Source organism: Rhinoraja longicauda, chromosome 7 (assembly GCF_053455715.1).
Source record: "Rhinoraja longicauda isolate Sanriku21f chromosome 7, sRhiLon1.1, whole genome shotgun sequence".
Taxonomy (NCBI): Eukaryota; Metazoa; Chordata; class Chondrichthyes; order Rajiformes; family Arhynchobatidae; genus Rhinoraja; species Rhinoraja longicauda.
In genome coordinates, this window is record NC_135959.1 from 50,898,264 (window position 1) to 50,915,437 (window position 17,174).

Sequence of the window (17,174 nt, forward strand, 5' to 3'; positions counted from 1 at the left end):
GATTTGGTGGGCCGAAGGGCCTGTTTTCGCACTGTATCTCAAAAACCAAAACCAAAAACCTTTAAGAATACCTCTCATCCTCCATCGCTCCAAGGAATGCAGTCCTAGCCTGCTCAACCTCTCTCTGTAACTCAGGCCTTCGAGTCCTTGCAACATCCTGGTAAATCTTCTCTGCACCCTTTCTAGGTTGACAACATCTTTCCTATAACATGGTGCCCAAAACTGAGTACAGTACTTTAAAGGCGGCCTCACCAACATCTTATACAGTCTTATACAACTGCAACATGACCTCCCATCTTCTATATTAAATGCTCTGACTGATGAAGGCCAATGTGCCAAAAGCCTTTTTGATCACCCTATCTATCTTTGATGCCACTTTCAACGAACTATGTACCTGTACTCCTAGATCCCTCTGCTCTACAATACTCCCCAGAGGCCTAGCTTTCACTGCGTAATATAAGTCATTGTATGTGTGACATATGCACAAATCACACAGCTTTGCACTACAGCAGATTGCAATATGGGTTGTATTCTAGGAATGCAACACCATTCCTTTGCTTCCCCACCCACCCTGCTGGTTGCCTGTGCCAGAAGAGCAAACTCAGTGATTGCCGATGAGATGTTGTTGCCTCTGTAAGTCTAGGAGTCCTTGGCATGCAGTCGCTATCTGCTGCAATCCGCATGTGGTGCTCACCGTATTCCAGGCATGACCCTAAGCTGCTTCCTTAAGTCTCTAAGCTGCATGCATGCATCCATGCATCTGGTGATGGATAAAATTATTTGTACCTTTTGGCTGCCATTTCTGTCATGTTAAATGTCAGTTACTCCATGCCACACAAGTTGTGTTGACTCCATTCATCAGGTAAAGCACGGTTAAGCACACGGTTTAAGAATTCACCAAAGTCGCGTTATCTGGATAAATCTTCTAATGCAACAATACAGCCATTGATTGTTTTACCTATTCTTCGATGCTTTGTGTCAAACTTGTAGCTCTCAGCTTTTTGAAATAGCGGAGGATTACAATAAGCTCTACGATTTCTGTGCTGCTTTTGTGAATGGAACAGCTTTGGCTTTCTGTGGGTCAGCCAGATTAGCAAGCATTTGATACGTCTCAGAGGCAATCTCCGTCAATGGCCATTTACTGCACTCTAAAAGTCATACTCACGATCTGCATGTTTACAGTGTGGTCCTCTACTTCAAAAGCATCTGCATCCCATTTATTTAGTTTAGTTTAGTTACGAGATGCAGCATGGAAACAGGCCCTACGGCCCACCAAGTCCTCGCCAACCATCAATCACCCCGTTCACACTAGTTCTCCGTCATTCCATTTTCACATCCACTCACTACAAACCGAGTACATTTTACAGAGGCCAATTACCCAACAAATCGAGTGCTGTTATAACCAACACTGAGCCTTTACTTTGTCCCATTGCTGACCTAAACAATCAGACGGCAACACTTTAGACTTCTCTGCCCTGTGCTCACTTCGTTTACGTGTTTCATTCCTCTATTATCGAGGCATCTGTCTGGACTGCAGATGACTGCAGTCTTTCTTATTTTAATCAACACAATCTGCACAGGTTCACCACAAGATGTTTGCTTGTGCTCACTTTGACCCTGAAACCACTTTCTCTTCCCAAATGTGGAGCATGAGCTCCTACTGCCCGTATCATTGATCACTGATCAGTCCAAGCACTTCTTCAAACCACTATTTTTATTGCAGAGTTTATATTCATCAGTTGTTTTGACAAACTTTATTGCCAGTTATGATGTAGTTGAAGAAACAAGGAATGGCATCATTTTGTAAGACGCTGGCTTACAAACAAAAAGAGTATTCTGTTACATAATACAATAGCTTCAATATCATGGAACAAAATATGGAGAGGTTGTTTCCACGAATGTAATGCGGTGTGGATGTTTCCACTGGTGGGAGAGTCCAGAACCAGAGGTCAGAGCCTCAGAATAAAAGGACATACCTTTAGAAAGATGAGGAGGTCAGAAGGTGGTGAATCTGTGGAATTCATTGCCACAGACGGCTGTGGAGGTCATCAATAGATATTTTAAAGGTGGAGATTGATAGATTCTTGATTAGTAAGGGTCTCAGGTGTTATGGGGAGAAGACAGGAGAATTGTGTTGAGATGGAAAGATAGATCAGCCATGATTGAATGGCAGATTAGACTTGATGGGCTGAATGGCCTAATTCTGCTCCTAGAAATGATAAATTATTGAACATAAAAAAGAATATAAAGTGCTGGAGAACTTAGTGGGTCAGGCAGCATCTCTGGAGAACTAGGATAGATGATGTTTTGAGTCGGTACCCTTCCTCACTCGATCTGATACCTATCCAGGTTTTCCAGTGATGCTTCCTGACCTGCTGAGTTACTCCAGCATTTCATGTCTTTTTTATGTAGTATTTGAAGTCAGCGTGTGCATTTGTGTGGTAGTGCTCATACAATAGTTGCTGTAATAATCTATAGTGAACTTCACGAGTTTCAAAGGGGTCTACACTTTATTGCAGATTAACACAACGAACGTGAATGTTTAAGTCACACATATAATAACTATTACATCACTTGTACATGTGGTTCATTTACAAATATAAAACAGTGGAGGCCAGATGACATAAAATCCCTTCACATGCCCTAATTTGCAAGTTCACCAGCATTGGTTATAACACAAGACGTCATGATAAAATCACTGAATAAAACATTTCTGTATTTTCAGATGAATGACACCCAATTTATTATAAAAAACCTAAACTCAACACAAAATGCTGTTTTCCCAGACATTCATTAAAATGTTCTTTGGACTTTTGCTTGCAGCAGCTGAGTATAATGGTATTCAATAGGCAGAGAGATACATTGAGGAACTAACATTTCAAAGTGTGTGAAAACGCACACCACCAGATTCAGAGACAGTTTCTTCCCAGCTGTTATCAGGCAACTGAATCATCCTACCACCACAGTGCAGAACTCTTATCTACCTCTTTGGTGACCCTCGGACTATCCTTGATCGGACTTTGCTGGCTTGCACTAAACGTTATTCCCTTATTGCCTGTCTATGCACTGTAAATGGATCGATTGTAATCATATATTGTCTTTCTACTGACTGGTTAGCACGCAAAGGTTTTTCGCTGTAGCTTTTTACATGTGACAATAAACTAAACTAAATTGAACTGAAACCTATGAAGCCCACAATCATTCAGAGTGAGAGAAGACCAAGGAGAATCCAGTTATTTTTAAGTTATTGCAACAATTGAACACTTAAAGGTCTGCAGATGGGTAGAACTAATGCTGTAGATGCACTGTTCCATTCATTTTCAACAGCTGGGCAACAGTATCACTTTTTTGTGTATAAGCAGTCACATTTCATTAATGCTCTCACCTAATTTCAACTCTTTCAATTGCTCGTGTAGGAAGAGCTTTCAGAGAAGAGACAACATCCAACACATATTTTTCCTTATTTGCATAAACCTCCCCCATATTTACACTTTAGGCTTTAGAGATAAGAGTGCGAAAACAGGCTCTACGCCCACTTACCAGTGATCGCCCCATACACCAACACTATGCTACACACTAGGGACAATTTACAGAAGCCAATTAATCCACAAACCTGCACGTCTTTGGAGTGTGGGAGGAAACTAGGGCACCTGGAGAAAATCCATGCGGTTATATGGAGATCGTACAAACTCTGTACGTATATCACCCATAGTCGGTATCGAACCTGGGTCTGTGGCGCTGTAAAGCAGCAACTCTACTGCTGTTCCACCATGCTGCCCCATATTTCTTGGGTTTAATGTAAGAAGGAACTGCAGATCCTGGTTTACACCGATGATGGATGCAAAATGCTGGAATAACTCAGCAGGACAGGCAGCATCTCTGGAGAAAAGGAATGGGTAATGTTTTGGGTCGAGACTCTTCTTCAGAGTTCGGTTTAGATTTATTATTGTCACGTATACCGTAAAGCTTTTGAATGCGTGCTAACCATAATCAGATAATATAATACACGAAGACAATCAAGCCAAGCAGAAGTACGACAGGTAGAGCGAAGAGAAAAATACCAGAGTGAAGAATATAGTTCTCAGCATTGTAATGTATCAGTTCCAGAGAAAGTGTCCAATGTCCGCAATGAAATATGTGGGAAAGTCAGGACTCTACCCTAGCTTATGGTTTATGGAAGGACCTGTCCGATAAAACAGCGGTCCGATAAAACAGGGGTCCAAACTGTTTCTGAATCTGCTGGTACATTCTTTCAAGCTGGCAAGCTAATTCTCTACCTCTTGTAAAGTTGCTTCACAGAGGCAGCCATGATAGTGTAGGAGCAAAACAAAATGTGGATAAGAATTAAGAGAGTCATAATCACTTTGGAGCTTCCATGCAAACTTTGCCAGAATAACATGACATGATTCTAATTATTTCACAAGCATTGCTATAATATTCATGGGGAAAGCTTCACTCAACACCACTCAGCAATCAAGGTTTAAATATGTTCACATGACACGCTCGATGGTAAGAATATTTCTCGGTGTGGAATGACTTTGCAGGAGTGCCAGAAACTGACATGGGTGCATGACTTATGTTTGTACAGTGAAGTGAATTCATTCCTCCATTGTGACATAGACGGAGGCCATTCAGCCCATTGAGCCTACGTCTGATCCTAGCAGAGTCAAAAGAAGGGGCGGCACAGTGGCGAAGCTGCCTCAGCACCAGAGGCCCAGGTTCGATCCGGAGTACAGGTACTGTCTGCACAAAGTATGTACGTTCTCCCTGTGGCCGCATGGGTTTTCTCTGGGTCGCTGAGAAATTTCTATCTGGAAAGTTTTTCCGCGACGCGCCGAGATCCACTACGATTCATTGAAGACTCCTGATGATCATGCCCGTGACACTCCGGTGAACGTTCGGCAACAGCCTAGTTGCCGGCAGTCGCCTTAAAATCAGCTAACTAGGACAGGCCCTTTACTCTTAAAAATTATTATGTTGTTTTTTTTCCCTTAATACAAATATACATTTTTTCCCTTAACACAAATATACAAATAATAACTTGTAAGCTTCCTTTGCCTCTAAACAAATGTCATATAATTACTAAACAAAACTATAACTATAACACAAAATCGTCGTATCTTTTGTGGACTCTCCTTTCACGTTGTGGTCTACCAGCTGGTGCAAAGAATTGTCATCCAGATGCCATCTCTGCTCACCACCTGCGTCGCAGCGTGCTGCCTCTGGAACAGCACCTCTGGTCACCACCTCAGGAATGCTGGTTGGCTCAGGAACACCGGTCACCACCTCAGGGATGTTGTCTGGCCCCTCTGATTCAGTAGCTCTTGGTGCACTTTGGCCCCCCTCGATTCGAGTGTCTTTCGACATGTACTTTTTGACACTCGATACATTCCTCTTGTAGATAACACCTTCTGGAGACTTGACTGTCACCCTGCTGCTGCTCCTCGATACAACATTGTATGGCTGGCAATGGTAAGGAGTGTCCATCTTACTGCCATTCATCTCACCTCACAAGCACGTCATCACCAGGCATTATTTCCGAGTGCCTGGCTCCTCGTTTCAAGTCGGCATACTATTTTGCCGCACCTTTCTTTTCGGCATCACGGTCTCTCAGCTCCTGGTCTTCCGTGATCTCTCGCACTTCTGGCATTTTAGTGCAAATTTTCCTTCCAAACAAGGTTTCTGCTGGGCATTTCCCTGTCGTTGAGCGAGTGGTCGCCTGATATACAGCTATGTATGCTAACAGTGCCTCCTTCCAGTTTTTCCCTTTGGCATGGGCGATTCGTATCCTCTTCTCTATGGATTGGTTTGTCTCTCTACTTCTCCGTTAGCTTGTGGCCATTTAGGAGTCACCCTGTGATGATGGATGCCTGTGATGCTTATGTACTCAGCAAACATTTCGGAAACAAACTGTGGCCCATTGTCGGAGTACAATGTAACAGGCAACCCGTGTCTGGCGAAAATCTCTGCTAATGCCTGTATAGTCTTTTCTGCCATAGTTGACTTCATCACTGTATACTCATAGTACCTGCTATAGTAGTCTACCACTACCATAATTGATTCACCTGTTGGAAGTGGTCCAAGAAAGTCAACAGCTACATCAACCCATGGTCCTGTTGGCAACTTTGCACTTCTAATTGGTTCTGGTGGGTTGCTCCTCATCTCGGTTGCATTCTGAGGTTCACGTGCATCCGCAACAACTTTCACTTTAGCCTTTGCCAGGTTCAGCCCTTCACTTGTGAGTCTGTGCCCCATGAAATTCATCTCAGAGACGCCAAACGTGCACTTGTCTTCATTCACAGTGGGACATGCTTCTTGAAGTTTAGTCAACACTAGCTTCAATCTCCTGTCATGCTCTTCACGAATTAATGCATGGACGATGATGTGATCTGATATGTTTGCTGCTCCTGGTACACCCTGAATCACTCTGTGGATTTAATACTGATGGATCTCAGGGGCAGCATTGATTCCAAACATCAGTCTTTTGTACCGGTATAATCAGCAGTGAATGACAAATATTGTCACCTCTCTTGACTCTGGATGTAATTCCAATTGGTTATATCCCCATTTGAGATAGAAACATAGAAAATAGGTGCAGGAGTAGGCCATTCGGCCCTTCAAGCCTGCACCGCCATTCAATATGATCATGGCTGATCATCCAACTCAGTATCCCGTACCTGCCTTCTCTCCATACCCCCTGATCCCTTTAGCCACAAGGGCCACATCTAACTCCCTCTTAAATATAGCCAATGAACTGGCCTCAACTACCTTCTGTGGCAGAGAATTCCACAGATTTACCACTCTCTGTGTGAAAAAAAACGTTCTCATCTCGGTCCTAAAAGACTTCCCCCTTATCCTTAAACTGTGACCCCTTGTTCTGGACTTCCCCAACATCAGGAACAATCTTCCTGCATCCAGCCTGTCCAACCCCTTAAGAATTTTGCAAGTTTCTATAAGATCCCCCCTCAATCTTCTAAATTCCAGCGAGTACAAGCCGAGTCTATCCAGTCTATCTTCATATGAAAGTCCTGCCATCCCAGGAATCAATCTGGTGAACCTTCTCTGTACTCCCTCTATGGCTAGAATGTCTTTCCTCACATTAGGAGACCAAAACTGTACGCAATACTCTAGGTGTGGTCTCACCAATGCCCTGTACAACTGCAGCAGAACCTCCCTGCTCCTATACTCAAATCCCCTCGCTATGAATGCCAACATACCATTCGCTTTCTTCACTGCCTGCTGCACCTGCATGCCTACTTTCAATGACTCGTGTACCACGACACCCAGGTCTCGTTGCATCTCCCCTTCTCCTAATCGGCCACCATTCAGATAATAGTCTGCTTTCCTGTTCTTGCCACCAAAGTGGATAACCTCACATTTATCCACATTATACTGCATCTGCCATGCCTTTGCCCAGTCACCTAACCTATCCAAGTCACGTTGCAGCCTCCTAGCATCCTCTTCACAGCTAACACTGCCGCCCAGCTTCGTGTCATCCGCAAACTTGGAGATGTTGCATTCAATTCCCTCGTCCAAATCATTAATATATACTGTAAATAGCTGGGGTCCCAGCACTGGGCCTTGCCACTAGTCACTGCCTGCCATTCTGAAAAGGACCCGTTTATTCCTACTCGTTGCTTCCTGTCTGCCAGCCAGTTCTCTATCCACATCAATACTGAACCCACAATACCGTGTGCTTTAAGTTTGCATACTAATCTCTTATGTGGGACCTTGTCGAAAGCCTTCTGGAAGTCCAGATATAACACATCCACTGGTTCTCCCTTATCCACTCTACTAGTTACATCCTCGAAAAGTTCTATAAGATTCGTCAGACATGATTTACTTTTCATAAATCCTTGCTGACTTTGTCCAATGATTTCACCACTTTCCAAATGTGCTGGATCAATTTTGGAGAACACTTTACTGGTTGATAACTCTTGTAGCACCTCATCGATCGTCGGAATTGGGTGTCTTTCTCTGATTATTGCTTCATTGGCTCTCCATGTCCACGCACGGTCTGATGTTATTATTGGGTTTCGGCACTATCACTACTGGACTCACTCATGGTGTCGAATCTTCAACTGGCTCAATAATGTCCTGATCAATCAACTCCTTGATTTTAGCTTCTACTTTTCCACGAAGTCCAAATGGCGTTCTCTGCCACGGTTGTGCTCTCGGCTTAACAGTTTCAATGGCTAACTTCACTTGCCGGCCTTTCAATTTTCCAACCCCTTAGAATACTGAGTTAAATTCCTACCTCATGTCATCATATGACTGCACTGAATTGACATGCACTCAAATGTGAAGCTCTCCCAGCTCTCGAGCTGTACTTCTACTGAGCAAGGGGTTCTCCCTTCTTCTCTATCACCACGAATTCTGCAGCAGTTTTTCTATATCCGACTTCTGCTTTAGCCGTGAATCATCCAATTGTCTGCAACGGTTCAGTTGTGGTGTATGGATATAACTTCCTACTACACCTCCTGGACGTGCACTTGGTTTTCTGCTGTTTCAAGCGTTCCCACAGTAATCTGTTAATTACGTTGCTGTCGCTACCAGAATCTACAATCACTGGCACTGCAACTTTCTCTAGATGGCTATCATTCAATGCAAACTAATAATTCCTTTACATCACCAGGTTCCTCACTCTCCTCATCACTTCCGAAATCATCTTCTATGTGACGGATGTGACTCTTCTTTTTCTGCCACGGTCTGTCTATCTTGTCACTGGACTTCCCTTTCTCCCTTGCCTTGGAATATTCACTCTTATTGTCATCACTTGTATTGTCCCCGGCCTTACTTTTACATTTCTTTGCAAAATAATCTTTGCCTCCACACTTCCTACATGTTCTACCTTTTGCCGGACAACATGCATCTTTCCCTATGTGACCCTTGTTGCCACCTCCTGTAACACTCAATCTAACGTTCAGGCTTACTACTTGGTCTACCGTGGGACAGCCAGTTAACTTGCCCAGTCTTGGAATCTTTCAATTTCATGCTGTGAAATTGTCCCTCAACAGCTTCCAGTGCTGCTGCAATCCACAAAGCATCATTAAGGTTTAACTCACCCCTTTTTTCTAGCAGCCTTCTCCTGAGCTTGTCTGACCTGCAATGCTGGACAACCTGATCCAATATCAGGTTTTCCACATCAGCAGCCACATATTTGCATCCTGCAGACACCTGTCCGAGTCTCGTCACAAATTGAGCAACAGTCTCGCCCTCTGCCTGTTTTGTTTTACGGAATAAATGGCATTGAAATGTAGCATTCGGCACCGCCACATAATGACTGTTCAATGCATCAACTACTTTCTTATGGTCTTCCTTCCGGTGTCAGGGAGTGTTTTAAACATTTCTCGAACCACTGGCCCCGCAGTGAAGAGAAGCAACGCTCTCTGCTGCACCTTCTGCCCCGGCGTACTCTCACAAAGAAAATGTCCACGACTGTCGGCGTAGGCCTCAAATTCCTCCAGCCACACTTTCCACTTCATGCTGACGGTACTCGCATCACCCGTCGGATCGAAGTGTGGAACTCCGCGAAGCGCTAAGAAATCAGCTCCAGTCACTGCCATTATGACCTTTTTCTAACCTTTTTTCCAGCAGGTAGCCACGGATTCAGTATCCAAAATATCCAAATCCAAAATCCAGAATATCCAAACCATCCTCATCGCCAATGTCACATCTCTGCTTCAGATGTGGAATAATGATGCAGACACAATCTTTATAAGTTACATTACTTAGTTTCTATGTTTATTGTCTCTCCCGACTGCAGCCTCCGGCCTTGCTGTACACAGCAAGCACACCTTCCAACTCTCAAGTCACCTGATACAAAGGTCACGATATTTGCATAAAGCTCTGTCCTAGGTTGCCCCCTCGACTCAGTGCAGGCAGTGGGAGAGAGGAGGGTGATGGCAAAGTTAACATCGCTGCTGGATAATGACTCCCACCCCATGCAGGACACTGTCACTGCACTGAGTAGTTCCTTCAGTGACAGACTCCTTCACCCCAAGTGCGTGAAGGAGAGATATAGGAGGTCCTTCCTTCCCGCTGCGGTGAGACTGCACAACCAGCACTGCTCCCAGCAGACGGGTCAATAGTTACAGTTAAGGAATACACAGTAAACTGATAACAATTTACCCTTGTCTTTACTTTTATTTATAATGATTGATCTCTTGCTATCCACTTTGCTGCTGTAACACTGTAAATTTCCCCGGTGTGGGACGATTAAAGGAATATATTATTATTATTATTATTATCATGACTCACCGTCATGACAGGTTCCTTCTCTTGATTTTCCTTTACTTTTCAATATCTTAGTCATAGAGTCATACAGTAGGGAAACAGGCCCTTCGGCCCAACTTGTCCTTACTGACCAAGACCAAGATCTAAGCTACTTCCATTTGTCTGCATTTAGCCCATATCCCTCCAAACCCTTCTGATCCATTTACCTGTCCAATTGTCTTTTAAATGTTGTTATAGTACCACTCTTTGTGTGAATTTGAAAGGTATAAAACTAATCAATCTGCTATTTCCCCTCAATTATTCCCATGTATTTAGATTCTGGCGCCATCGTGAATTGTTCCCTGCATACGTCCAAATGAAAATAACCATTGAACTGCTTGATCCACAAAAATCTTTCTCATGAAACTGGAGATCAGGTTTAGATTTGTTTGGAATAAAATGGATACTCCCAATTTTTAATTTTTTTTAAAACACAAGAAGCACTAGTTTCAAGAATAAGCACTGTGATTTCATTTTATTCGCTGTTTAGTCATTTATATCTAATAGTGAAGGATTGGATTTGCAAATTGTCACCGGTGACTGCAAATTGTTGCTGATGCACAATTCCTATATTATCAGAGACAACATGAAAGAGAGATAACCAGTCTGAATGTGTATGATTCAATTATGTGGCTGAAAAACATGTTGGATATTGCAGGAGCTGAATGGAGAAAAAGCAAGTGCTTATTTTTTGTGTGATTAACACCTAGCTATTTATGTGTGAGAGCAGTGGGAGCTTGTTTCATCTGTGTCACACATAAAGTGATATATTTCTGCCTTTCATTATCCTTTCATTTACATTCTATTAAAACTCAGCCCGGCTGCATTACCTGATCTTTGGATGTTTCTCTTTTCCAACTTTAGGTAGTATCAGAAGTATAAGATGTTCACATTTACTTAAGCATGTTGGTGCTAACTATTGCTCACAATATTATTCTTGCTTCTGCTAGAAGATGTTGGGTCTAGACTCACTCTGGTGGTTAATGTAAACGATCAACATGAAGGTGCGGTAAGCCAGACCCCGGTTTCCTCTCCTCTGCTGGCGGCTTCGCTCCTCATCTGTCACGTCCATCGTCGCTGGCGCTATCCTCCGCATCCCAAATCACTCCAGTACTTTCTGTCTTTCTCTGCACTCTTTCCATGTTAAAGTTCTCAAACATAAACGACCAGAGCACAGTGGCGCCGTGGGTAGAGTTGCTGCTTTACAGCGGCAGAGGCCCGGGTTTAATCCTGACCGCGGTTGCTGTCTGTACAGAGCTTGTACATTCTCCCTGTGACCACATGGGTTTTCTCCAGGAGCTCTTGTTTCCTCCCACACTCCAAAGATGTACAGGTCATGGGTTAATTGGCTTTGGTAAAATTGTAAATTGTTCCTAGTGTCAGTTTAAAAAGAGCGCTATAGGGACGCTAGTAGTCAATCAGTGAAGAGCGTACCTCCAAGCTCGTCAGGAAGGCAGGTTAGAAGTGAGTACGTGGATTGGCTGATCAATTAAATTAGAAGTTTGGTAAATTGGCCAATTAGGCAATTTAGTGACTGATATAAACAAGGCTCGCACAAGGGGGTGCGGCCCGGTTGAGGGAAGTATCCTGTAAGAAAAGTGCGAGCCTTTGGTTGCGAGTCTTCGACGAGGAGGCTGAGGTGAGGAGGTTACACTTGTTTTTGAGCCTGATTTGTTTTTAGACAATAAAGTAATGGCTGATAAGTTGGTGCAGTTTGTTTCCTGCAGGATGTGGGAAGGTAGGGACACCGCTGGAGCTTCTGGGAGCTACAACCTGCAAGAACTGTGTCCAGGTGCAGCTCCTGAATGGACATGTGGTGGAGTTGGAAAAGCAGCTGAATGACCTCAGGGCCATCCGGAAATGCGAAAGTTTCCTGGACAGGACCTACTGTGAGGCTGTCACGCCAAGGGTCCAGGTCGAGCGAAGGTGGGAGACCGTTTCAAGGGGTAGTAAACGTGGACTCCACGAGACCCCGGTGGCTGTGCCTATTGCAAACAGGTACACCCTCTTGGGAGCTGTCAGGGCAGAAGACGCTTCCAGTCCGTGCGGTGGACAGGTTGGCAGCTCTAACCCAGGCAAGGAGACTCGACCGGGGAGACCGAAGTCAGGAAGAGCCATAGTAATGGGTGACTCCATTGTCCGAGGTACGGACAGTAGATTCTGTGGCAGCAGGCGGGACTTGAGGATGGTCTGTTGCCTCCCTGGTGCCAGGGTTCAAGACATCACGGACCGGCTTCAGAACATCCTAGCGAGGGAAGGCGATCAACCGGACATAGTTGTGCACGTGGGCACGAACGATGTCGGGAGGAAGAGGAAGGAGATGCTGCAACGTGAATTTAGAGAGTTAGGAAGACGACTGAGAAGTAAGACGTCGAGGGTGGTTATCTCTGGACTGTTACCTGAACTTCGTGCTGGTGAGGGCAGGAACAGGGAGATCGGGGATATGAATGTACGGCTGAGGGGCTGGTGCAGGGAGCAGGGATTTAGATTTCTAGACCACTGGGATCTCTTCTAAGGTAGGGGTGACCTGTACAAAGGGGACGGGTTGCACCTTAACAGCAGGGGGACCAACATTCTGGCAGGCAGGTTTGCTAGTGTTACACGTGTGGCTTTAAATTAAGTAGTGGGGGGCAGGGGTAGACAAATTGGGAATATGAAGATGGAGCAAAAGGGGAAGCGAATACAGGAGAAATTGCAAAGGACTCGAATAAATGGGAAGGGAAGTTCTAGATGGGATAAGAGAGTAAGGTCAGGGCCAATTGTGACCTGTGTGAGTGGGGAGGTGAATACCGAAGTTAAAGTGTTGTATTTAAATGCGCGAAGTATGAAAAATAAAGTGGATGAGCTTGAGGCTCAGTTAGACATTGGCAAGTATGATGTTGTGGGAATCACTGAGACATGGCTACAAGAGGACCAGGGCTGGGAGCTGAATATTCAGGGGTGCACAACGTATAGAAAAGACAGACAGGTGGGCAGAGGGGGTGAGGTTGCTCTGTTGGTAAGGAATGATATTCACTTCCTTGCAAAGGGTGACATAGAATCAGGAGATGTAGAATCAGTATGGATAGAAATGAGGAATTGTAAGGGTAAAAAGACCCTAATGGGAGTTATCTACAGGCCCCTAAACAGTAGCCTCGACATAGGGTACAAGTTGAATCAAGAGCTAAAATTGGCATGTCGCAAATGTAATGCTACGGTGGTTATGGGAGATTTCAACATGCAGGTAGACTGGGAAAATCAGGTTGGTAATGGACCCCAGGAAAGAGAGTTTGTGGAGTGCCTCCGAGATGGATTCTTAGAACAGCTTGTACTGGAGCCTACCAGGGAGAAAGCAATTCTGGATTTAGTGTTGTGTAATGAACCTGATCAGAGAAGGGGACTGAAGGTAAAAGAGCCATTAGGAGACAGTGATCATAATATGATAAGTTTTACTCTACAAATTGAGAGGGAGAAGGGAAAATCGGAAGTGTCAGTATTACAGTATAGCAAAGGGGATTACATAGGCATGAGGTAGGAGCTGGCCAGATTTGACGGGAAGGAGGCCCTAGCAGGGAAGACGGTGGAACAGCAATGGCAGGTATTCCTGGGAATAATGCAGAAGTTGCAGGATCAATTTATCCCAAAGAGGAGGAAAAATTCTAAGGGGAGTAAGAGGCACCTGTGGCTGACAAGGGAAGTCAAGGACAGCATAAAAATAAAAGAGAAGAAGTATAACATAGCAAAGAAGAGTGGGAAGCCAGAGGATTGGGACTCTTTTAAAGAGCAACAGAAGATAACTAAAAAGGCAATACGGGGAGAAAAGATGAGGTACGAGGGTAAAGGAGGATAGTAAAAGCTTTTTTAGATATGTGAAGAGGAAAAAAATAGTCAAGGCAAACGTGGGTCCTTTGAAGACAGAAGCAGGGGAATTTATTATGGGGAACAAGGAAATGGCAGACGAGTTGAACCGGTACTTTGGATCTGTCTTCACTAAGGAAGATACAAACAATCTCCCAGATTTTCTAGTGGCCAAAGATCCTAGGGTGTCGGAGGAACTGAAGGAAATTCACAATAGGCAGGAAATGGTGTTGGGTAGACTGATGGGACTGAAGGCTGATAAATCCCTAGGGCCTGATGGTCTGCATCCCAGGGTACTTAAGGAGGTGGCCCTAGAAATTGTGGATGCATTGGTGATCATTTTCCAATGTTCTATAGATTCAGGATTAGTTCCTGTGAATTGGAGGGTAGCTAATGTTATCCCACTTTTTAAGAAAGGAGGGAGACAGAAAACGGGAAATTATAGACCACTTAGTCTGACATCAGTGGTGGGGAAGATGCTGGAGTCAATTATAAAAGACGAAATTGCGGAGTATTTGGATCGCAGTAACAGGATCGTTCCGAGTCAGCATGGATTTACGAAGGGGAAATCGTACTTGACTAATCTACTGGAATTTTTTGAAGATGTAACTAGGAAAATTGACAGGGGAGAGCCGGTGGATGTGGTGTAACTCGACTTTCAGAAAGCCTTCGACAAGGTCCCACATAGGAAATTAGTGTGCAAAATTAGAGCACATGGTATTGGGGGTAGGGTACTGACATGGATAGAAAATTGGTTGGCAGACAGAAAGCAAAGAGTTGGGATAAATGGGTCCCTTTCAGAATGGCAGGCAGTGACTAGTGGGGTACCGCAAGGCTCGGTGCTGGGACCGCAGCTATTTACAATATGACTTGGATGAAGGGATTAAAAGTACCATTAGCAAATTTGCTGGGTGGTAGTGTGAACTGTGAGGAAGATGCTATGAGGTTGCAGGGTGACTTGGACAGGTTGTGTGAGTAGGCGGATGCATGGCAGATGCAGTTTAATGTGGATAAGTGTGAGGTTATCCATTTCGGTGGTAAGAATAGGAAGGCAGATTACTATCTGAATGGTGTCAAGTTAGGAAAAGGGGACGTACAATGAGATCTGGGTGTTCTAGTATCAGTCACTGAAAGGAAGCATGCAGGTACAGCAGGCAGTGAAGAAAGCCAATGGAATGTTGGCCTTCATAACGAGAGGAGTTAAGTGTAGGAGCAAAGAGGTCCTTCTGCAGTTGTACAGGGCCCTAGTGAGACCGCACCTGGAGTACTGTGTGCAGTTTTGGTCTCCAAACTTGAGGAAGGATATTCTTGCTATTGAGGGCGTGCAGCGTAGGTTTACTAGGTTAATTCCCGGAATGGCGGGACTGTCCTATGTTGAAAGACTGGAGCGGCTAGGCTTGTATACACTGGAATTTAGAAGGACGCGAGGGGATCTTATTGAAACATATAAGATTATTAAGGGGTTGGACACGTTAGAGGCAGGAAACATGTTCCCAATGTTGGGGGAGTCCAGAACCAGGGGCCACAGTTTAAGAGTAAGGGGTAGGCCATTTAGAACAGAGATGAGGAAAAACGTTTTCAGTCAGAAAATTGTAAATCTGTGGAATTCTCTGCCTCAGAAGGCAGTGGAGGCCAATTCTCTGAATGCATTCAAGAGAGAGCTTGATAGAGCTCTTAAGGATAGCGGAGTACTGATTGAGAATGTTCAGCCATGATCACATTGAATGGTGGTGCTGGCTCGAAGGGCCGAATGGCCTACTCCTGCACCTGTTGCCTATTGTCTATTGTCTATGGGTGTGTGTGTAGGATAGTATTGGTGTTCGGGGTGATCGCTGGTCAGCATGGACTCTTTCAGGTGAAGTGCCTGTTTCCGTGCTGTATCTCTAAGCTAAACTAAATGAAACACCCACCACTCTTTGTGTGAAAAAGTTAGCCATCAGATTCCGATCTTTCCCCTCTCACCTTAAACCTATGTCCTCTGGTTCTCGATTCCCCTAATCTGGGCAAGAGACTCTGTGCGTCTACCTGATCTATTCCGCTCATGATTTTGTACACCTCTAGAAAATCACCCCTAATCCTCCTATCTTCAATGTTTCCTTCTTGTGTTTGGAATTTTATGTGTATGCAGGTTATTTTTGGCTTTTTGCGACATTGGTTAAAGTCTCACTTGTTTACTGTATGCAAGGTTGCCTCCAACCTTTAATTCAAGGGCATATTTACAGCAGCTCACATTGCAGTGCATACAAGAGGGTGTACAATCACTGCAATTGGTGACATTCTGCAGTAACCCCGTCTGCTTTTTCTGCATTCAGCCCAAAGTAGCGATTGTCTGCTCTGCCTTGCGCCGAGAAAGCAGCCCATTAAAAATAAAGCCTTGAAGTAGTTGGAGGGGGGGAGGGATGAAACACTCAAATGTCAATCAGTGCTCATTCGTCATTTTGAAATGCCCGATGGTGTGGGCAGCCTAAAGGTATTTACAGGCGCCACTGAGGGAAAGCTGGCGTGTGTGTTGTTTTATGGTGCAGACATTCACCGGAGCTCTGCGGCATCTGCTTTGTGAAAGAAGGGTGTGAGAGAGCTATTATTTAGAGCAGATAACAGGAAGTTGAATGCAGACCAAGCCCCACCCACTAACAGCATGGTTGCTGCGGAGGCAAGTGTGAAGGGAACAAAGAAATGACAAGCAAAACAGTAAACTGTGCTGGGAGCGTTCCAAGAGGAATACTTTCCATGCTTGTCTGGCTAACGATTGCTGGGAAATTTCAAAGCAGATTTTGATCTCTGAAGCACCAGGAAGGTGGTGGTAGCTTCTGGCAGGTAAGCCCATTGTATTTGAATGAAAAATGCTTAACGGGCTGAATTTATAGCTGCATTCTGAGTATATGGCTTTAAAGGCTATTCCAGGTTATAACTTGGCTGGGTGCTTTGATTAATAATCTTATTTGGATTCTGGGCGCCGCAGGACCGGAGACTTGCAATTGTAAGATATCTACTTAAATTATCTTTGAAGGTTGGCATACACTACGGTGGTTTTTTTTTGTTGCCCAGCAAGATACCACATT

General features: G+C 44.4%; 1 protein-coding gene across 4 annotated transcripts in view; it reads left to right on the forward strand.

Annotated features, from left to right (window-relative positions):
* The first annotated feature begins 16,604 nt into the window (after positions 1-16,604).
* LOC144595273 (beta-galactoside alpha-2,6-sialyltransferase 2-like) overlaps positions 16,605-17,174 on the forward strand; it is a 66,576-nt gene continuing 66,006 nt past the window's right edge. For all 4 annotated transcript variants that reach the window (XM_078402562.1, XM_078402567.1, XM_078402564.1 and 1 more), the window contains exon 1: positions 16,605-16,929. The gene's annotated coding sequence lies outside the window, so the exon portion shown is untranslated. The remainder of the gene's footprint in view (positions 16,930-17,174) is intronic.